Genomic DNA, 24,816 nt, shown 5'->3' with positions numbered 1-24,816 from the left:
TATTACATTTTTAAGTGATAACAAAACTAGGGAAAGGCAATGAGTAAAATAGTAACTTAATCTTTGTGCCATAAAACCAAAATGGAATAAAAACGAGAAGAATAAAAAGCTGGTAAAGTATCCAACGGAAGCCATCTTAGTGCATGCCTTGTAAGGCAGAAACAGGCAAACCTCTAATACTCTGCTGAAAAAAAAATGGAATAAAGGAGTAAAAGAAAAATAGCAAAGGGAATATTGCATTTAAGTCACATATATTCAATAGCGAAGCATTAACATTAATATTATTGTCTACCATTTAAAACAATTAAATATATGTTTCCATAGTTCCCCTTGCCCATCAGCTAGGCTGATCATCTAGCCCATCAGCTAGGCTCTGCTCCTACTCATGCCAAATGCAGTCCATTTCCTCTGTGATCACTCCTTGGAGCCTCTGGGCAAACAGTGATCTGCCTCAAGCTGTATGACTCCAGCTAATCTGGGACCTCATAAACCCACACTAAGAGCTGCCCACTCTTCCAAGGTCACATAGCCCTGTTCTCCCAAGTAGGTGTGCCTCCTACATACATAGGCCTCCTAACTAGACACCCAGTTTCCCAAGATCTCATCCTATAAATGGTTGGAAAATCAGAGTTTACTCAAGATAGAACAAGAAGATTTGGATATCGACACAAGGAGGCAAACAGAGAAAAGGACCAACAAAAGGTATGCCTACAACTGGACAGTATCTGTGCAGACAATGACCAACTATTACATGATTAGAGAAACTGCAGCCCTCAATAACAGTTCTGTGAAAGAAAATAATGTTAAATCCTCTTACACTGTAATGATTTCCATAGCAGTTACCTGTCTATACTGAAAATTAAAAATGATTTGAGAAAAAAAGACAGTTATAGCTAATGAACTACACTAGAAACTCCAATCAAACTATGAAAATAAAAGTAACATTACAAGAAAATGAAGACAGCATATGGCATAAATCAGTAGTTCCACAGAAATAAACCCCAATAAGAACAGCCTTGAACTCAAGACCTTCAGATTATGAGACTGACGCGCTGCCTACTGCACTAAGAAGGCTATTAACTGAAGAATGAATGCAGAAATTGTGGTACATCAACACAATGGAGTGTTACTCTGCAATGAAAAATAAGGAAATCATGAAATTTGCAGGTAAATGGTGGGACCTAGAAAGGATCATCCTGAGTGAGCTGTCCCAGAAGCAGAAAGACATACACGGTATGTACTCACTCATATAGACATATAACATAGGATAAACCTACTAAAATCTGTACATCTAAAGAAACTAATCAAGAGAAAGAACCCTGACTAAAATGCTCAATCCCTATCCCAAAAGGCAAAGAAGATGGACATCAGAAGAAGAAGAAGAAAACAGGAAACAACCTAGGAACCTGCCACAGAGGGCCTCTGAAAGCTTCTGCCCTGCAGACTATCAAAGCAGACGCTGAGACTTATGGCCAACTGTTGGGCAGAGTATATGGAATCTTATGTAAGAAGTGGGAAATAGTAAGATCTGGAAAGGACAGGAACCCCACAAGGAGAGCAACAGAACCAGAAAATTTGAACACAGGGATCTTCCCAGAGACTCATACTCCAACCAAGTACCAGGCATGGCAATAACCTAGAACCCCTGCAGATGTAGCCCATGGCAGTATAGTGTCCAAGAGGGTTACATAGTAATGGGAAGAGGGACTGCCTCTGCCATAATCTGATTGGCCTGCTCTTTGATCACCTCCCTATGAGGAGGGAGCAGCCTTACCAGGCCACAGGAGATAACAATGCAGCCACTCCTGATGTGATCTGATAGACTAAGATCAGAAAGAAGGAGAGGAGGACCTCCCCTATCAGTGGACTTGGGGAGGGGCATGCGTGAGGAAGGGGGAGGGAGGCTGGGATTGGGAGGGAAGGTGGAAGGGGCTTATGGGGGGATACAAAGTGAATAAAGTGTAATTAATAAAATAAAATAAAATTTAAAAAAAAGAACAGCCTTGCAGATCTTCCAGACAAAGAATTCAGAAGAATGATATCATGAAATTTTCAGAAGTACAGTGCTCATTCTTCCTCAAGGTAACTTCTTTTTGTGACTGACTATAACAGAAAATTAAACCCAATCAAAGTACAGAATTATGGGGCCCAGTTCTAATTGCCATACCTAATACAGCTATTGCAGAAGAAGAGTCAGAAAGATTGGAGGACCCAAAGGAACAAGGAGTTTTCTGTGGAGGCTGTGTCACCTAGGAGTATCAGAGACTACACCCATAAAGCTCACCACATGGCCACCCAAACATGACATGAAGAAAGATGATACCAACAGACACGGATGGAGGAAAGTTCATGGGTCCTCAATCCTACCAAAAGAAATAGAGACAATTAAAGAACACTGAGAGCAAGAACATAAAGAACAAGAAAGAAAACACCAATTGGTTAACCAAAAACAAAAGGTCAGCCCTGAAAACATACACACAAGTAACATTAACTTGTATTAATGCATTTAGGAATACATACATACACAGAGAGAAAGAGTGAGAGAAAGAGAGACAGATTGTTTCATTTATCCATTCCCAATCTCTCGGTGTCTATTTTTCTATTGTTTCACAAATATGAAATATTTAAAATAAAGAAGAAATTAAAAACATCAACATAATTAAAGAATAAAGAAAGTATACCTTAGTATAAAAAACACTGCCCCCCTTTATTCTCAAATAGATTAAAAACAGGTTATGGCTCATAGAGTTTATCAAACACTAATACAAAGGTTTATACATAGTGCTTTAATTTGGGTAAATTATTTGCAGTGGATATAATTTTACAGTATTCATGTAGTTAATTTTAAGTTTGGGTATGGGTTAGGTTAACACATGAATTTTAGATGAGCACAGAAACATTTATGTTGATGATTAAATGATCACCCTCACCTATAGACAAGAAATGCAAATTAAAATGGAAATAAGGTATTTTTGAACAAAAGTAGTATTATTGTTTTTGTAGGGAAAGGAGACAAAGAATATTGCTGATGGGACGTTAATCGACAAAATGTCTCCCAAAAGACAATTCAGAATGTATTGAACTCTATAAATGTGATTTGAAGTAATTAATCACAGTGAAATAATTATACGGATTAATAATTTTCATTGAAACTTTGTGAATAACCTTCTAAATTACAAAAAGTAAATTTTAAATAGCACTGAATTACTTAAACAGTTTGTGTGTATTCTTCTAGCAGAATATGGTGAGGCAAATATATTGTGTTTATACATATTTACTAATATGAAAAATATTAGTAATAAATTGCCACTAGAGAATTCTGGCCTAAGATCAGTGAATGCATTGATGTATATGGTTTGTCATAATGGCCTAATCCTAAATAATCAACCATACTACAAGTAAAGATTAGTCTCAATAAAATGTTTCGATAGGCAAATGAAAACAGAATTAAATTGGGAGTCACTAGTCAAATGACCTTTATCTGTGTGGAATTGAAGTGAATTGCACTTGCCTTCTCTTCCTGAGTTTGAAAGCACTTAAGACTCTGGAATGGTTCATCTTGACTGTCTACTTGGTAGGATTTAGAGTCACGATGAGCAGAGGGATTCGTCGTTTTCTGCTTCTTTGCTGTGAAGGCAATGCGAGCGGCTGCCGCAAGCTCTTGCTGCCACATTTCCCCACTGTGATGGACTGTACTTTCAACGTGTGAGCCAAGTAGGAATTGCTTCTTGTCTCAAGTATTTTATCACAGAAATGAGAAAAGTAACGAAAACAAACTCAAACCTAGTATGTTGGGCATCATATTCTTGAAATGGAAGAGATGGCATCAGGAAAGTAGATGTTGGACAAGGGCAATGACCTGAATTTGGACCCCCAGCACTCACATAAAATGTTCACATGTGCTGACATCTGTAAAACTACAACAGGTTTCAAGAGATACAGGCCTACTGTCAGAGCTCTCCAGCCATCAGTCTAGGCAGTCACTGACTGTCAATTTCAGTAAGAGACCCTGTCATAAGATGGAAAGTAATCAAGCAGAATGGCAATGATCTCCAGTCTCCACATGCACAGTCATACATGATTATCTCTGTGTATATACATACAAGCACAACCAGAATGAGTCATGATCTTCATTTATATATTTATATATCTTTAATCCCTTTAATGTGCTTTACCATCTTTTAATTAAAGGTTATTTACCTTTTCATGATTTGAAAAGGCAATTCACTATTTTACTAGGTTGGCCTCCAACTCAAGACCCATCTGCCCTGCCTCCCATGTAACTGAAATAACAGGCGTATGGCACAGTGCTGGGCTCTATTTTTTTGTTTTTAATCTATCTCCATTTATCTGTGCCATCCACAAAAAGAAAAAGTGGAGAATTGGGAGAAGGAAGTGGTGGTAAAGAAGGACAAGAAAGAAAAGAGGAAAATGAAAAGTGGTAACCTTTTGTTTTTAACCTTAACTCTTTTTCTAAAGACTTAAAAGGAAGCTGAGATACAAATTCCAATAGCCTTAATCACTTTTAATCACATCAGATGAGGAAATCATTGAGACCAAGAGAATTACAAAACTAAATGAATTTTAAAAACCCACTAACTTTTGGCAATAACTTTGTCATACTTCATACATGCAATTCAAGTGTTGGGCCCACACTGCCATATTTCATGTTAATAGGATTACCGAGAGCTTTTTACACACATAGACATTTTGCTTGGCAACTTCACACACTAAAACACTTGCATCAAATTAAACATCTGCTTAACCAGCAAATGTTTCCCATTTGAAGAAATTTATTTAACTTGTATTTCAAGAAGCCCATCCCCCCTTTTTTCCCACAGGCCAAACACATGAAAAACCGTTTTCTACTTTCAGATTTGGGTCCCCTGTTTGGCCATTAGAGTAAGGAGCAGGGGTTATGCACTCCCTGCTGCTTCTGAGCAGCTGGGGCAAGTTGAGCAGGGGAAAGTGCAGCTGAGAGTTCAGGGGGGTCTATAGTTTGCCACTCTGAGAAGAGAGAAGTACATACTGGGCCTGGATTCAACCTGTCTAGGTTCACAGGTTGTTCCCTCTAGCCCAGGAAGCCTCAAAGTTGATGCTCTTTCACATCTTCTACTCTTCAGAAATGGTATACACTGGCTGCTGCCATCTTAGAGCTCCTTCCACTGTCACACTTTTATAGATATCTTTCCATGCAAGTCACTGTTGTGGCTCATAGCTATCATAGCTATGTGGGACTTCTCTACACATGATTGCTTCACACACTGGACAGCTTACATTGAACTGTCTATCGAATACAATGAAAGCTAGACCTCAGAGCAAAGACTTTCTGTTCAGATCAAGCTTGATTCTTTTGTGTCCTATGTTTAGGTGGCCTATCTCTAAGAAATATTTACAATTATGTAAATTTGCTTCAAAATAAAACTATTTAATTCAACAATCAGAAATACATTCATCTCTATGGTATAATGCCATGTTTGGCTATTGAACAACATGCAGAAGTCCGGGTGTTAAATCTCAGATGCAAAACATAAAATTAAAGTAAATTAATACCAACTAGTCATTCTTGAAAACTTACACGCACAAGCAACACTAAACAGACTCAGCATTATCAATTTATATGTGCATTTGTGTGTGAGAGAAAGAGAAAATAAAAACTAAAAAATAAAGACCATTAATTTGAGGGGGAGTGAGGAAAGAAAATAAGAAAGGGGTTGGAGGAAGAAGAGAGAAGGGGAAAATACAACATTACATATTTATTAAAACAAGCGACAGAAAGACTATTGGCCATAATTGACACATTAACAGAAACGCTGCAAACTAGAAAATACATTCTACAAATACGGATAAGAATGGAAACAATTAAAAGGAAAAAAATACTTTTAAAATGCGGTTTATTCAGGAACCTTGAACCCTGGGGAAAGCCAGCCCACAGCTTAAATAGCCTCTGGGTAGCCAACCCAGGCGTGCCACGTGGGCAATGCAGATAGGTCCACATACATGGAAGCAAGCCAGATCCTCAGCCTTAGCCAAATGTGGAGTTGTTTGTGACAGAGAGTACTCACCATCGGGAAGGTGGAAGGCAGAAACCAGCTCCATCTTTAAGGCGCGGCATTACACAGCTCTCCACAGTTCCCCCTTTTTGTTTTACACGCATCAGGCAAGAGTAGAGGTCTGATCTCTGATATTAGAAATAAATTGGGACTTTGTACCAATGTTCATTTAGGTGTCATCCACCCAAAGAGCATCAGACCCGTTAGATACCTTTTTCTCAGAGGCGGGACCTGGGGCATCAACCCACATGCAATCAGACATGCTCTTCTCTGGGTCGAAAGCTGCTGACCCTGAGTGCAGTGCTTAGCCTCGCATCCTGAGCGTAACATTTTAGTTAAATGGTATCAAAACTGTTAATGAAATAGAGGATAAAAATGACAAAACTATTACAGGATACAGCTGGGATACAGAGTTAATAAAATGTAACTAATAGTAAAAATTTTAAAAAATGACAAAACTACTGCTCATGTTACAGTCCTGTAGCTTGGTCTCCTTGTGAGTCCCCCAAAGGAGGGAAAAGGAGCTATATCTGACTGTTGCCTACACACTCAGAGCTCCTATAAAAATAGTAAACTGGAAGCCTTAATGAATATGCAGGGCCTCTGCATGCTGCATTAGTCCCTTTGAGATAGTCTGTACTTTGATCATGCTGATTTTGTGGGCCTTGTTTTTTATTTTTTATTTTGGGTGTCCTGCATCCCCCAATTTGACCCTTTCTGCCTTGTCTTCCCTGGGGTTTCCAGAGCCCTGAGGGAAGGGATTTAATAGCAACATCCGATTTAGGTCTTTTAATCTCTGTATAATGTCTGGATGTGTTTTATGTGGCTTAGAATATATTTACAATAATAACAAAATAAATAAAAATAAAATTTGGCTATAAAAACAAAAAATAAGCAAATAAAAATTTTAAATAGTTTTTGAAGGTTAAAAGCAAAACTAAAAATTGAAGAAATTAAAGAGCACACTGAAACACTATGAAATGCCATTTGAAGTGAGATGTATATCTTGGTAATTTTGAAAGTCATGAACTGCAACACAATGTCAGGTGATCCAATCTACAAATGTCTTCAATCAACACATTCCAGGAAACCAGCCATGGCACTAACAGCAATGGTTCTGTGTAATCACTGGGAACACCTCAGTGTTTCTTCCTTATGATCTCCCTGAGAAAGAATCAGGCCATTCTGAAAATACTTCCTCATGTAAAAGGAATTTTACACAGCTAAGCAAATTTTAAATGTACATTTCAGTTTTATAAGAACAAATCAAAATATATAAATATGCATGATAAAGCAGCAGATTTATATTGATTGCTCCAAATATAATTAATACTCATTTTTAAGAAACCACATAGGTGAGATTTTTGAAGTTGGCATTTTCTTAAGTTCATATTTAATTTTGCATTAATTTAATCCTACTATTTTTAAAGTGAAATGTGTTTTTGAAAAACATTCTCCTGAAGATGAATTATAATTGACAATTTGTGTCAACTTTATTTTTCTTTTAAATGAAAGAATGGACATGAGCTCAATTGTAGTAGAATTTGCAAACTGAGGTTTCTACTTGCATGAGCAAAGACAAGTCTTGCAGATAATGGAAAAAGCAAACACCAATGAAGTAGTAACAATGATGAAAGCAGCTCACCGATGTTTACTGAAGATAAAAATGTTGAATGGCATTTCCTCATGGTATAAGCCACTCAGGCAATTAAGTCCAGGGAAATTTACATGGAAAATCATTTGACAAGTTATTGAAGATGTGAAAATATATTTATTATGTATGTTCTTTCCACTCACACAGTTCCACAAGAAACTGTGTGATGTATTAAAAATATCTATAAGAAGTTAGCTAACCCAGGGTAACAGCATGAGGAGAAACTTAGGAGAAAAAATTGGAGAACAGATTTTCAGTGACAGTGAAGGACATGCTGCTGTGCACAGACGTTCTGGAAACAGGTGCAGAAAGATGGGCACATGGGAAAGCCGCCATGAAGCCTGACAGCATTTTGGGAATAAAATAATAATATTTGGAATTTATACCATACTTTTTTTTTTTACTTTGAGCATTTAACACACATCAACTATTAATCATCAAACACCCACATGAATATTTTTTCTTCATTATCACCACCAAAAATGATGAGTAGCTGCTTCTTTGACTACATAATACAAATCATGTCTTTTTATTTTCATTTTCACACTAAACTTTTCTGCAATTTTTATCTATTCATCTAAAACCAATTAAATCATTGCTTTGGTGTTTGCAACAGACTCCACTCTCCTAAACATATTCAAAGTTAAACTTCTTATTTCTGAGATTTTCTTTGAGAATGACATCAGGGTTTAGTAAAAGAATGCATATGCCACATTTACCAGACACTAAATATTTGAGAGTAAATTATAGTTTGAGCTATTAATAGACAAACAAAATTGGAGATGTCAATAGCCCCAATGGTCATTATTAAGTAAGCATTTTGCAGTGACTCTCTATTTAGCAAACACAGTGGCTTCCTCTACATTGGTATGAAAACTGCAGTAGGAGCTATCACATTAAACTAAAACTGGGCTTTCTCCTTTCTCAACTCTGAACTCTAACTCAAACTTTGATATAACAAATATCTTCTCTTCTTACTGCTACCTCAAAACACAAGAGCTTAGCAATCCTTTATGAATTATGGAAAGTTCATTTGTCAGTTATTTATAAAAAGAGGATGCTGGCAACAATACTGCTGATTTTATAGGCATTTTACAAGAAATGTGTACAAAACATCCACAATTCCTTAGTTCCCTGTAGCTCTTTGAGTAGAATTAAGGTTGTCTGAAAAAATACATACAAGATTACAACAAGGGCATTTGCTCAACCATGTTCGTAGCAACTTTATTTGTAATAGCCAGAAGCTGGAAACAACCCAGATGTCCTTCAACAGAGGAATGGATACAGAAATTATGGTACATTTACAAAATGAACTACTACTCAGCAATTAAAAATAAGGAAATCATGAACTTTACAGGCAAATGGATGGATCTAGAAAAGATCATCCTGAGTGTGGTATCCCAGAAGCAGAAAAACACAGATAGTATACACTCATTTATAAGTGGATATTAGACATAAAATATAGGATAAACATACTAAAATCTGTACACCTAAAGAAGCTAAGAAAGAAGGAGGACCCTGAGTAAGATGATCAATCCTCTCTCAGAAAGGCAAATGGGATAGACATAAAAGAGGAAGAAAACAGGGAACAAGACAGGAGCCTATTCCAGAGGGACTCTGAAAGACTCTACCCTGCAGTGTAACAAAGCAGAGGCTGAGACCATAGCCAAACTTCAGGCAGAGTGCAGGGCATCTTATGTAAGAAGGGAGAGATAGAAACATCTGTAGGGGACAGGAACTCCATACAGAGAGAGAAAAAAACAAAAAAGAATTGGGCACAAGGGTCCTTTCTGAGACTGATACTTCAACCATGGACAGTTCATGGAGGTAACCTAGAACCCCTGCACAGATGTAGCCCATGGCAGCTCAGTGTCCAAGTAGTTTCCCTAATAATGGGAACTGTCCCTGACATGAACTCATTGGCCTGATCTTTGATCACCTCCCCTTCACTGGGGTGCAGCCTTACCAGTCCACACAGGAAGACAAAGCAGCCAGTCCTGATGAGAACTGATTAGTCTAGGATCAGAGGGAAGGAGAGGAGGACCTCCCCTATCAGTGGACTTGGGGAGAGGCATGGGAAGAGATGAGGGAGGGATTGCTAGGGGACTAGGGAGGGGGCTACCACTAGGATTCAAAGTGAATAAACTGTAACTAATAAAACAAATTTTAAAAACAAACAAACAAAAATATATGGACTGAACAGAATGTATTTGTGTAATTAGGACTATAAATACATATATCATGTAAGAGACCCTGAAGTTGAAAGAAAGCAAAAACGGGTATATGACAGATTCTGGATGAAAAAGGGAAGGAGAAATGATGTAAATGTCTCAAAATAATAAAAGTAATAATTAGAATATACATGAAAGTCAGATGCATGCACTGTCCATAAAATAGTGTGTAGCAGTAAGTGCTAGTTGTGCTGCTGATATCTGTTTCTGTCTCACTGTTACGCAACTTACTTGCAGAATTATCTAACTGCTTAAAGGATTTTTCCTTTGTCGGTGTCCATCAATGTTCTTCCTATTACGCATTCTGTAACTCTAATTTTCATTTAGACGACCTACTGAGTATGTCCATTTCCGTGCCTTCCAGAGCCACATCAACAACCTCTGACTCCCACTCACTCCACATTCTTCCTTTCAAGAAGTACTAAGTGATATTTTCTACTCTGTTAGTATATCATCCCATGTCACGTCCTAGCTAATTGCCTTAACCTAAAATCAAGCATAATTTTATATCATTTTTCATCACCTGTTTGCTCATGTTTTCCTTTCTGTGGCAAAAGTTATTTCCCTTTTTCCTACTTCTGACTAGTTATTACTTTAATATAACATTTTGTATCCTAATTTTGATTTCTCATATGCTTCTAAAAATTATTTATTATTTTCTTTTTTTTATTTATTTATTATTTTCTTAAATAATTATTTACAGTCCAAAGACTCATTTTATGTAGGAACTTGCTAAAGTTTGAGCCTAATGGATTATACCTGTGACATGGACCATCGCATGCAGTTTGTGGCCCAGTAATAGCCTACTGTATTAACAAACTTCATCTTGGTATCTGTCCTTATGTCTTCTGTGTTTGTGTGACCATGTGTATAGTTTTTCCTGTGGTGTTGTAAAACCATCCCAAAATCAATTTTAAACTCCTTTGTCACTCCAAAAGAAAAGCTGTTGTTTACAGCTTTTGGCCTCCAGCTTTCCACTGGGCCTCATCATTTAGGTACCCACCAATCTACTTTATATCGCTTTACAGTTTGCATGCTCTGGATATCTTTTATACGCAGAATTATATATGGTCTGTGGTGACTAGCATCTTCCACTTCACACATTGTTAGGATTCATCTGTGCTGAGACATGTACCTACCCTGTGTTGCTTGTGGCCTGGTAATGGTCTATTGTTTTATTCTACCACATCTTTTTCCACTAATCAGTCAATGAAAACAGTTTTTTCCACCTTTTGATTGTGATTAATGTTGCAAAAAAAAAAAAAAAACAAACCTTAATATGCTGTGTTTTTGTCTGTTATTATATCTTCTTTTTTTCCTGGGGATATACCTGAGGATAAAATTGCTGTAAAATGTGACAGAAAACACCATATTAACCCACTTTTTTTACAGTGTAGCATAGCATGCACTTCCTCAGCAGTAGGGTACAAAGGTTGTGGTTTCTCATTAACAACAGTACAACCCTAGTAGTGGAAAAAGGAAATAATTTTGAGGTCTTGGTGTTTATCTCTGTAGTGGATGTACATAATTTATGTGGTTTTAACATGAATATATTGTCTTTAACCAAAGCAGCTTAGTTAGAATAACGGTAGCTTATTTCTCTAAGTTGTACAAAATGTTTGTACAAATAATTGAAAGCATAATATTTTAATCATAGAAGACACACAAATCATGTTCTTCATTCCCATTCTCTGCTTCATTCTTCTAAAGGAGGCTGACACTTAGAAAGTCTTCTTTTATCAAAACAGACAATGACAGTGAGTAGACCAGTGAAAATAACTAGTCATATTCTTATGAGAAAGAAAAGCATCCTCCAGATCTTAATTACTGGAAAATATTTGCTACGCTAAAGTACTTAGTCAGAGAAACCTCAAAAAGTGAGGGAATTGTAAAACAACATCAGGGAGCAGTTTATCCTATAAAATGTTGCATTTGTAGGGAAAAAAACTAGAAATCTACTTTACTTTTAATCTGTTTTCAGTTTGTAAAATTTATTTTAAGTTAAATTTTTTTGTATATGTATACACGTGTGTACACATGAATGCAAGAGCATTTAGAGGCTTTGATATCCTTAGAGCTGGAGTTATAGGCAATTGTAAGGGACAATGTGGGTGCTAGGAACTGAACTGGTATTCCTGAAAGACCAACTAGGCATTCTTAACCATGGAACCATTTCTCCTCCCCTAACCCGCTCAGTGTTGTCAATTCTGACCCTGTTGGAATAAATGTACAAGTCTCATTTTTAAATCCCAGGTAAAAACACACAAAAAAGAAAGTTAATGCCAATGGTCTTCCCTAAAAGCTTATATACACAAGCAACACTAAACAGACCTAGTAGTTCCTATATATTATGCTATGTGTTCAGAATATTGCTTCCCCTCGCCCCATTCCCCTTTTGTTCTCATTTACAGATTATAAAGTTAATATGAAGAGCTGAATAACGTTCTCACCTATCATTTGCAATGCTCTACATTTGATTTCCAGTAACAGAAAAATAAAATTTATGTACAGACAGTAAATATAGAGTCCTCTTCATTACAAAACAACAACAACAACAACAACAACAAAAAACAAAAACAAAAAAAACCCTGCATCCTAATTTCTTCTTACCAATTATTTGCAATTTAAGAAGAGATTTTTAAAAATCTAAAGTTGGGAAAAAGAGAACAAACACCTTAGAAGTACTGCTTATGAGGTTAGCAATCAAAAGAAAGGAGGAAGGAAGGAAGATTGGAAGAAAGGAAGGAAGGAAGAAAGGACAGACGAGTTAGTAAGTAAGCATGTCAAGGCTTCAAAGCCATGCAACAATAGTTTCATCCTTCCCAGGAACCAATGTCCACTGTTTAAGTCTCAGTTCACTAACCTAAAAGAAAAGTAGCAGGTGATAAAGTGGATAAAAGAAATCTAAAAGTCTTATGAAATAAAAGCAGAAGTACAAGATTTATCAACAAAAATTATGTAGTATGAGTAGAGCAAACATTCACGATTAGCGTAACATTCTCGATTTCAGAGGCAAATGACTATGTATGATTTGTGAACTGAAGAACCAATTCTGGTCATCAGTACGTAGGACCAATACTGGGCATCAACAGGAAATTTAAGACAATCTCTTTCTGGAAAAAAAAACCTCAAGAAACATGGGCTTTATGGAACAGCTTTAATCTTAATTGATATTCTAAAACTTCTGGGACTGAAACACACAGAAATTTACAAGATCCAGAGGAGTAATTCAATAAAAAGTTGTTGAACTGGGCACTGTGCTCAACTCTAGAAAAGTGCAGAGTAGGCATAAACTTCCATAATTTTAAGGGAAAAAAAGATAAGTTAATAAATTGATGATTAACGGGTAGGTATGATAAAGATACACTGTATACATATATGAAACTGTCAATGAATAAATAGTATGGGGTTAAGAGTGAGAGTGAGAGGATCGGGGGAAGAGGGAGAATGTAACATGGCAACCATCTCAAGCTCCTACTATAATAGACTCCATGTTTTCAAACTATAAACTGAAATAAATCCTTCAGGTTGTTCAATGGGAGCATCCTTAAATACTGTGATAAGCAATGCAGTGCATGGCAGAGATATAAGCAAAAAAAAAAAAAAAAAAAAAAAAAAAAGAAGAAAAAAGGCTCAAAACTCTAAAAGAACCTGAGCTGAAAGAACTATGAAGCAAGGCAAGCACAACTGAAGAAAGCGTTATACATTCATGGTGAGGAGTAAGCTACTGCCCTTGTATAATACTGTTAATGTGAGCTCAGAGTTGTTCTTTTTCTCTTGGCTAACCCTCTTTATACACAGCTGGAAGAACCACCATTGAGTCATTTTTTTTTATAATGTCTATTATGATGTTAAATCCTGAGAATATTTATCTCCTTTGAACAGAGAGTATTGCTATGTACCCATGCAGTCAAGGCTGCCCTTAAACTTTGAATCCTTGCATCCCAATGTTTAGCGCACTGTGACTACAAACATGGCATACACCATACTTTATCTTTTCCTCTAAGAACATGTGAGCTAAGATTTTGAATTGAGAATACTCAGAAACGTGTCCGGCACCATTATTTCTGCACATGTGAACTGCTTTTATAATGAGCTTGCTCATAAAGGCATGCTTTAAACTGAGCATAAAAGCAATATGATTTCCTATATAAAACGTGTAAGTTCCCCATACTTTCTTTATTCAATGGTAGAAGTAGTTTTCAGATAACCCTAATGCTCTCCACATTTGCTCCAAGCACCAAACTCTTCTATATTCTTTGATCACCTGGCTGTGCTTATTACCTTCCTCCTTAACAAGATGGAAGCCCACTGCCTGCTATTACAGCATCATATGTATTGTGTGTTGACAAGTAGGATAGGCGGACAGAAGAGAAGGTTGAACACATAGAAAGAGATGAGGAATTTATAGGACTTAAACATTTTCCTACAAGTATAAACCATTAAGTTAGAAATGAGATAATTAAGTCTAAAGTCAGATATAATATATGTAACAATAAAGTAGAAATATGTCCTTAAAGCGAACAATTAAAATGTCCTTGCAAGTAATCACAATAAGAGAAAGGAGATGTAAAGGAGATGCAGAAGGGTAAAATATTCAATAACCAAAAGATGCCAAAAGGGTTTTGAATCAAGTTCAAACCCAATGAGCAAATTATACAATATAATATTTAGAGCTGTAAATCTGGATCTGATTCAGGATTAAATGCTTGTTTTAAATATCAGGTCTAAACAGCTGTCATAAGAAAACAAGCAATTCATTTCAGTAAAACCCTTTCATTCACAAAAAGCAAATCTCAGAGAAGAGATTTTCTCATACCATCTATTTTTGGGTCACTGCTTTTTCACCTGAACCGATGGGAAATTTCTCCTTTTAATCCAACTGAAGTCAGAAACTTAAAGTGGGAAAAACTTTCTCTCAGTAGTGTACAAAAGCTGATTATTATCTCAAGAAACACAGTGTGAGAGGATTTCAACATACACCATAGCAGTAGACTCACCCTGTAGTTAAAGACCCTTCCCGGGGATCGAACACCTCTTTCCCAGGGGCTACATATCAGATATCCTGCACATCACATATTTACATTATAATTTATGACAGTGGAAAAATTACAGTTCTATACTAGCAATAAAATAATTGTATAGTTGGGAGTCACAACAACATGAGAAACACTATTAAAGGGTCACAGCATCAGGAATGTTGAGACCTACTACACTAAAGGGTCAGGTTGACTGTCACCACCAGAGACAACTTTTGATAAATAAAGACCTATAAGAAAAGAAAATTATAGCTCGGTAACCAAATGGGTTCCCTAGTAAGGGGAACAGGGACTGTCTCTGACATGAACTCAGTGGCTGGCTCTTTGACCTCCCCAACACACCCCGAGAGTGTAGCAGCCTTGCTAGGCCACAGAGGAGGCCACTGCAGCCAGTCCTGATGAAACCTGATAAGCTAGGGTCAGATAGAAGGGGGGGAGGACCTCCCCTATCAGTGGACTTAAGAGAGGGACAGGGAGGGTGGGATTGGGAAGGAATGAGGGAGGGGGCTATGGCTGAGATACAAAGTAAATAAACTGTAATTAATATAAAATATAAAAATTTAATTAAAAAAAAAACTAGAGTCCCAACTAAAACAAATAGCAATCACTGATATATATATATATATATATATTTTTTTTTTTGTCAACATTCCCACTCTAATGGCCAGGACTTCCAAATTGCCAATAACTAGCAGTGATAAGAATATATGTCCATTTTATAGAATCACATGATGTAATGTTAGAGACTGCTGACTACCTTTTCCCTACTCTGGGAAAACATACATGCAGAAGGAGTTTTCATTTTTAAAAAGCTTCCCATCCTTTCCAATGTAACATTTTTGCCATCTTCCCTTTTATTTTTTTTCTGCCTCCTTCCCCTTACAATAATACAAAAATATCAATTTATCCAATATTATATTTATCCAAGAAAGAGTTCTTAGTATGAAGATATCAAGCTTTGTTCTCATGATAGCTTCATCACAAGTCTATCTGTGTCTGGGACCCAAGTAGAAGGATGTAGTTTATATATATTAAAACAGGCAACAAAAGGAAAGAGAAGATATAGGAACAATTATGAGTACTACAGAGACCAGGTGAAACAAAAAGCATTACTAGATCATCTCAGAAAGGATCTTTAAAATAGTCTTAGCATTGTTCTGGAAATAAAGCAGGAAGGGTACTGTGAAAGAATCTTAAGTGAGGGGATAGGAAGGAGTGGTCATCTTTCAAGTCCAATCTGGAAAGGACTTAAGGACTGTCTACCTGAGTGGTGCACCCTTAAAAAGACTAAGTCTCCAGTCCACGCACTGTGTGAAAGCTGGGAGACTACAATGGCTCTGGTATATCCAGGGGAAAAGTTATCAAACACTGTTCAGTTTCTCTATCAGAATGTCTTCCACTGGGTTCATGCTGCAGCCTTGCCAGGCCACAGAAGAAGACAATGCAGCCAGTCCTGATGAAACCTGATAGGCTAGGGTCAGAGGGAAGTGGAGGAAGACCTCCCCTATGAGTGGATTGGGGGAGGGGAATGGAAGGAGTACATGGAGGGAGGGTGGGATTGGGAGAGAAAGAGGGAGGGGGCTAGAGGTGGGATAAAACCACTTTTTAAATTGTAATAAATTAATTAATTCAAAAAAGAATGTCTTCCTTGTCTGCCTTGAGGAATCAACAAAGAGTTTGTAATTGCAAAGTAACTAATAAATGTTTTCTTCCCTCTTGGTTTTCTCGATTGACTAAATTTGAAAACTGTCAATGTATTTAAATAAATACTCTCTACTCACTGTTTTGTTACACTGAATTCTCAGATAGATTCTTCTACACAGAAAACAATTGACCCATTGCAAGCAAATAAATCCCACACAGACATTTACCAATTCAGTTTGGGAAATCCCTTAGATAAAACCAATGCTCCCACTTGTGTTTTCGGCAAGCCACTGTGAGAATCGCACTGACAAATTTCTTTGGCATATTTCAAGATGCTAATTCAGAGAACTAGCAGACATCTGCAAACACAGGATTAACATTCAAACACTGTCTTTTTGTGGGAGAAAAGTAAGTGGACCTATTCTAGAGCACAACATAGGCTATTCTGCCTGATATCACATTTCCTGATTAAGAAAGATCCTTTCACAGAGGGAAGGATATGACGACAGTTCAAGTAAAGACTGTCACAGGTGTCTGTTACACAGAAGAGCTCACCTTCACAAGCAGACCTCTCTTTCGCTTTGCACACCTTCTCCCCATAATGTTCCACAGCTACTAACACTTCCTGCAGGACAGAAGCTCAGCCTCTGTCCTCTTGTTTGGCTCTCAGATTAAACTATCTTGCTTACCCCTGTTTGAGTGCCATATTCAAAGCATGTGGCTTCTATGCTTAGGCATGTTAAGTTTGGTTTATTGCCAATTGATGATGAGTTCATATTATAGACTCAGTCATTAAACTTATAAAAGCATCCCTAGTCTAAACCTAATAAATTATAAATTATGTATTTTATATATTCGGAAGCATATCTTTTAATAATTATCTAATATAAACGTGTCATTCTGTCTATAAAGCAATTGTGTCCTTCAAAGAAATGTAGTTTTTAAAGTCAGACTTGGGACCAGAGTCCTAGTTTCTCAGTTTCAGTTTAGAAGCTGAAAATTACAGAATGCCCATGCTAGGGTATGTATGTTGCCATATCTGCAGCTGGCTAGGCTGCTGCAGATTTGGTTTTTCAACACCTGCTATTTACTACCCACACAGAGAAAGACAGAAACATACACACACACAGACACACAAAGAGAGACAGAGATACACACAGAGAGACAACAGATTTTAGTATTTCTGCCATCATATTATCATCTCAGAACATAATATCATTTGTTAATTTATAAACTATCAAATTAACTCAACTGAAAATATTTTCACACAAAATACAACAGCTAAAAAAGTCAGAAAAGACACTGATTTCTCCAATTACTGATGCTGGTAATAAAGTACTAAGCTATTTGAAAAATTCAATTTTAGGTTTAAATTAAAGCAAACTATTCACTTTCTGAAATGCTGTCTTAGTCTAGAATTGCTAGTCTAACAGTCAAATTGCTACACAATCTGGTACCAATTCCATTTCTAATCTTGTTTTCTACAAATTTTGATTCAGTGTAAGACATTTTAAACTCCCATTACACAATGTGTTATAATTAATTATGAGTTAGTATCTTTCCCTGAGATGATGGTGTCCTTAAAAATTCTTAAGTTCCATGATGACTACCTAAATACTAAGAACAAAAGGCAAACTCAAGGAGTGTGGAGAAGACTGACCACCATCAGCATAAATCACAGATGGAAGCACCACACACAAGAACCAAAGAAATTGGCAACATACAATAAAATCAGTATTTCTACAATCTTCTGTGACTTGAGAGGAATAATTAAGTCTTACAATAGCAAAAAAAAAAAAAAAAAAAAAAAAAATAAGACTACTAAAGGAGGCAAGTTTAGTTTAGATATAGACAGCCAAAAAGTTAGGAAAGTTTTTTTGTGTGTGTTGGGGAAGAAGAGTATTAAAAGTAGGGCTTAAGAAGCAAGACGTAATTTTTTGCTTTTTAACTTCTTGAGTTCTTTGTATCTACTGGATATTAGACCTCTGTCAGATAAAGAGTTGGAGAAGATTCTTTCCCAATCTGTAGGCTGTCATTTTGTTTTGATGACGGTGTCCTTTGCTTTAAAGAAGCTTTTCAGTTTCATGAGGTCCCTATTCATTGTTGCTCTTAGAGCCTGTGCTGTTGGTGTTCTGTTCAGGAAGTTGTCTCCTGTACCAATGAGTTCCAGGCTCTCCCCCACTTTTTCTTCTAAACAATTTAATGTGTCTGGTTTTATGTTGAGGTCTTTGATTCACCTGGACTTTAGTTTTGTGCAGGGTGATAAATATGAATCTATTTGCATTTTTCTACACGTACACATCCAGTTGGACCAGCACCATTTGTTGAAGATGCTATCTTTTTTCCATTGTATGGTTTTGGCATCTTTGTCAAAGATCAGGTGTCCACAAGTGTGTGGGTTTATTTCTGGGTCTTCTATTTGGTTCCACTGATCCACCATTCTGTTTCTATGCCAGTACCATGCAGTTGTTATTACTGTTGCTCTATAGTACAGCTTGAGAGCAGGGATGGAGATACCTCCTGAAGATCTTTTATTGTAGAGGATTGTTTTGGCAATTCTGGGTTTCTTGTTATTCCATATGAAGTTGAGAATTTTTCTTTCAAGGTCTGTGTTGGTAATTTGATGGGAATTGCATTGAATCTGTAGATTGCTTTTGGTAAGATGGCTATTAATACTATGTTAATCCTGCCAAGCCACGAGCATGGGAGATCATTCCATCTTCTGATATCTTCTTCTAATTCTTTCTTCAGAGACTTGAAATTTATTTCATACAAGTCTGACTTGCTTGGTTAGGGTTACACCAAGGTACTTATGTCTTTTATGGCTATTGTGAAAGGTGTTGTTTCCCTAATTTCTTTCTCAGCCCTTTTGTCTTTTGTATACAGGAAGGCTACTGATTTTTTTTTTAGTTAATTTTGTGCCTGGCCACTTTGCTCAAGGTGTTTATCTGCTGTAGGAGTTCCCTCATAGAATTTTTGGGGTCACTCAGGTATACTAGCATATCGTCTGCAAATAGTGATACTTTGACTTCTTCCTTTCCAATTTGTATCTCCTTTAGTAGTCTTATTGCTCTAGCTAGGATGTCAATTACTATGTTGAAAAGATATGGAGGCAGTCGGCAGCCTTGCCTTGTCCCTGATTTCTGAGGAACATAGAATGGCAGAGAAACACCTAAAGAAATGCTTAAAATCTTTAGTCGTCGGGGAAATAGAAATCAAAAGAACTCTGAAATTCCATCTTACACCTATCAGAATGGCTAAGATCAAAACCTCGAGTGACAATACATGCTAGAAAGGATGTAGAGAAAGGGGAACTCTCCTCCATTGTTGATGGGAGTGCAAATTGTACAACCACTTTGAAATCAATCTGGCACATTCTCATAAAATTGGGACTAGTACTACCTCAAGATCCAGCTATACAGCTCCTGGACATATACCCAAAAGATGCCACACCATTCAATAAGGACATGTGCTGAACCATGTTCATAACAACTTTATTCGTAATAGCCAGAATCTGGAAACAACCTAGATGGCCCTCAATGGAGGAATGGATCCAGAAATTGTGGTACATCTAAACAATGGAACATTACTCAGCTATTAAAAACAAGGAAATTATGGAATTTAGAGACAAATAGATGGAACTAGAAGAGATCATTCTGAGTGAGGTAACCCAGAAACAGAAAGACAGGCATGGTATACACTCACTTGTAAGCGGTTATTAGCCAAATAATAAAGGATAGCCATCTACAGAGCTAAAGAAGGTAAACACTAAGGAGGATCCTAGGGAGAATGCTTAAATCTCATTTAGAATGGCAAACCAGATAGACTCTCTTCCAACAGAAGTGGTAGAAGAGAGAAAACAGGATAGAAGCCTACTTTAGAGGGTCCTCTGAAAGGACCACCCAACAGGGGATTGAAGCAAATGCTGAGACTCAGAGCCAAACTTTGGACAGAGCTCAGCGAGTCTTATGGAGGAAGAGAGGTTTGGGAATAGAGGGACATGGAGGGGAGAGGAGCCCCACAAGGAGCCTAACACAACTAAAAGATTTGAGCCCACAGGGTCATGCAGAAACTGATGCACCAATGGTGGATTATGCTTGAAGAGGACCTGGATGAACTGATTGGCAGCTCAGTCATGCATATGGATCTCTGAGTGACAGGAACAGGGGCTGCCTCTATCATGAGCTCAGCTGACTGCTCTCTGATCACAAGCCCCTGATGATGCAGTCTTGCCAGGCCACAGAGGAAGAGGATCTAGGCAGTCATGATGAGACTTAACAAGCTATGGGCAGTAGGCAATAGTGGAGAACTCCCCCTTTCAGTGGACTAGAAGAGGGGATGATGAGGTGAGTAGAGGGAGGGGGCTTCAGTTGGGATATATAATGAATAAGTTGTGAAAAAAATTATTTAAAAAAAGAAGCTAAATAGCAAGGAGGGGCTCAAGGGAAGCTGCTGGAATGTCACTCAGAAGGGGAAATAGAATAGACATAGGAAGTGAAAAACAAAAATAAGCAAGATGTTAGGGGCTGGATAAATGATGTATCTTTTAAGAGTAGCATGCACACATCAGCCTACAATCATCTATAACTCTAGTTCCTGGAAATCCAATGCCCTTTTCAGGTACTAGGTATTGTGCACATACATACATGCAGGCAAAACACTGAAACATATAAAACAAAATGAATGATTTTAAGATATTTAAAAGCAGCGTTATAAAAACAAACAAAAACAACCAGGGCAGTCATGATTGAATACTAAAGGACTGAATACATAATCCCAATAAAACACACAGCTGGTAATGGTGCCTAAATTTCCAGGAGAGGGCAAAATAAAGGTGGCAGAGAAGGGAAGGTGAGTGCTGGGGTAACCCCTGTGTACACTGTGTGAAGGTTGCCTTTGTATATTCAATTGTTAATTCTGTACCCCCAGATAGCTAAGTACTCTCAGGACTTGGGCTTTGTTATTCCAATTGCTCAATGCCTGCATCATATTTTGTAAATACACACTTACCTCACCTTCTGAATGGTTTAATGAAGAGCTAAATGGCCAATAGCTGAGGCAGGAGAGGATAGGTGGGACTTCCTGAAAAGATAGGGGCTCTGGGAAGGAATCTGAGGCAGAAGGAGTGGACAGCCGGACACAAAGGAAGAAACAGGTGTGCTAACTAAGAGACTGAGAGGTCATGAACCACATGACAGAATTTAGATTAGTATAAAGAAGTTAATTTAAGTTATAAGAGCAAGTAGGGAGCAAGCCTAAGCTAAAGCCAAGCTATCATACTAATAAAATGTATTCATGTCATTGTTCAGGGTCTGGCAGTCCAAAGAAAGTCTCTTTATAATTGGCACCCAACACTATCGGCCAGAGTCTGGAAAATGAAAAAAAAAAAAATGAGAAAACTATAGTTCCCTCTTTCTTCCCACATTCTTCAAGATGAAAATCATTATACTTTTGCAAGGTATCAGCATAAAATATAGAAATAAGGCTCCCTTAACCTACTGATCTTTAAGTGTCATAATATGCCAGAAATGGATAACTTTCTCCTTGTAATTTAGATCTTACACAAAATTCTCAAACTGCTCAATTCTTAAGAAAGAAAATGAAAGAAAGGAAGGAAGAAACAAAGGAAAGAAGACAGATAGATAGACTAGGACATCAGAGACCCAATATATCAGATTAGTTAGGGTTCCTATTGCAGCGATAAAATACCAGCACCAAAATCAACATGGGGAGGAAATAATTTATTTCACCTTTACTTCCATATCACAGTTCATCATCAAAGGCAGTCAGGGCAGGTACTCAAAGGGGTAGGAATCTGGAGGCAGGAGCTAATTCAGAGCCCATGAAGAAGAGCTGCTTGCAGCTTTGTCCTCTATGGCTTCTTGGTTGGCTCTGACACAGCACCCAAGACCAAAAGCCCAGAGGTGGCACCACCCACAATGCGCTGGGACTGCCCACATCAATCACTATGTCTTACAATCTTGCCTTATAGAACAATCACAGAGAGGCATTTTTTCAATTGAAGTTCCTTCCTCTCAGGTGACTCTAGCGTATTTCAAGCTAGACATAAAACTAGCCAACATACCTATTTAATAAGCTTAAAACACGGCAATTTTGCTAGAAAAGGAAGGAAAACCGTATGCCAAGATATAATAAGAAATTAAAGACAAATAATACGGACTTTAGTGAGGTTAATCATTAACTTTAAATTATTATGAAGATATAGAATAGAAAAAGGCTGAAAAGTAAAACGTGTTCCAGCATTAATTTTAAATGTCATGAAGAAAAGATACTGCCTACCAATTAATTTGTGATATGTCAATTAATTGTGAAATCTATCTCAATTTCATCTGACTCAAAAATATTAGAGAATGAATACAAGATAGTTCAAAGAAAGCATGGCGGCACACAGCTGTAATTCTACCACACAGGATGTAAATGCAGGAATAATATGAGGTAAAGGCTGCCTGAGCAAGATAAAGCTACATAAAGAGTCCAATCTGAAGACAGAAAGATGGACAGATAAATAGACAGACAGGCAAAGAAATGCACACCTTCAATCCCAGCACTCGGGAGGCAGAGGCAGAGGCAGAGGCAGGTGGATCTCTATGAGTTTGAGGCCAATCTGGTCTACAGATCAAGTTCCAGGATAGCCAGAGCTATACAGAGAAGTCCTGTCTCAAAAAAAAAAAAAAAAAAAAAAAAAAAAAAAAAAAAAAAAAATTCAAAGTGGGAGGCAGGTTGAGCATAAAGCTTGATGGTAAAATACATACTAGCATTTCCAAGGGAACCTTTGATCTCAAACACAAAAAAAAGTGGCAGGTGCAAAGAGATTGAGAGGGAGGAGAGAGGAGAAAGAATTAATCTTAGTATATAGTATTGCTAGAACAAATCATCTTCCAAAATATTTCTCTGATGAAATGCTGTGAATTGGCTTGAACCACACTAAGCATGTGCTATCATAACCATACACTAAGCTATCATAGACTGCTAAAGGTGTTTAAACAGATATGGTTCAGGATGTTAAGTTGTTAACTTGCTAGGAGTCAAATACTGTATTTTATATTGGGCACATGACTTCGGTCCCTGACAGATAATGGAAAGAACTACAGAAACAACAAATAAAGTATCTGAAAACTCTTAGGCACCTACTTGTGAGTTATCTTCTCTTTGGTTGTATTTTCCTCAGTAATTCACTTTAGTATTTTATTATCTTGCTAGAAAATACTTGTTCCCTTCAGCCAAAATATCTTCCTGTTGTTGCTAATCAATCCCTTTACAAAATCGTGTATGTAAATAAAATACCTTCCTTTAAATACAATCCCAATGAACAAATACTCTTTCAAACTCATGTCATTTTTAATGACTTTATTAAATCAAATTACTGCAATGTAAAGAAATCACTGTAATACATTTAATATTCTTATTAAATAAAATCCACAGTGATAGTTGGAAAGTAGATTCTTCTAAGAGAAATCAATATACTATTATTGTATGAACTGGTTGCTGTGGAGCATAAAAGACTTCTCTTACAGACTGATAAATTAACAAGACAAAAAGAAAATGAATTATATTGAGTATCTTTAAGAGGAAAAGAGGCACCAAAAAATTAAACACAACCAACACAGGTTTTATAAAGGGCACTGAAGAAAGCAATGTGGTAAGAATAGGTCTATTCCACACATTTTTTTTTTTTAATTCATGAAGCAAAACAAGACACTAAATTTCAAAGAACAATTAAGCAAGTTGCCAAAAGACAAACTACTTTGGTGGGATGTCAATCAGTAACACTGAGCTGACAACTGTGCCTTAATTAATTTTGAAACTGTTTCCAATTAGTTAGTATAGAAGAGAACACTAGAGGCTTCATGCTGCCTATGACTCAGTGCACTGACTCATCCACCAAAACTTTTCCTACACAAGAAATATCCAAGCACCCGCCAGGACACAAGATCAAAAGGAAAGAGGGTTCAACAGCCTTCTTAGTTAAAGCCTTGTGATAAATTTAGATGACCAGGAGGATATGAAACAACTTTCCAGAAAGTTTCATCAGTCAGAAATAGCTTGAGACCTTTGATTTGTTAACAAAACAATAAAAAACCATTGCTTAGAAATAAATTTTGCAAATATATCTATATAACTACTAGCTGTTTTAAAGCTACATAGAAGATATAAATAACAATCACTAAAGGTTC

At 37.0% G+C, this 24,816-nt stretch overlaps 1 protein-coding gene across 6 annotated transcripts in view; it reads right to left on the bottom strand.

The window, feature by feature from the left end:
* Window positions 1-24,816, bottom strand: part of Mettl15 (methyltransferase 15, mitochondrial 12S rRNA N4-cytidine) — a 325,629-nt gene that overhangs the window by 254,896 nt on the left and 45,917 nt on the right. The window lies entirely within an intron of this gene.

This window comes from Meriones unguiculatus, chromosome 18, assembly GCF_030254825.1.
Source record: "Meriones unguiculatus strain TT.TT164.6M chromosome 18, Bangor_MerUng_6.1, whole genome shotgun sequence".
Taxonomy (NCBI): Eukaryota; Metazoa; Chordata; class Mammalia; order Rodentia; family Muridae; genus Meriones; species Meriones unguiculatus.
Note: the sequence above shows the minus strand (reverse complement) of the source record. Positions and strands in the feature narration are given on the sequence as shown.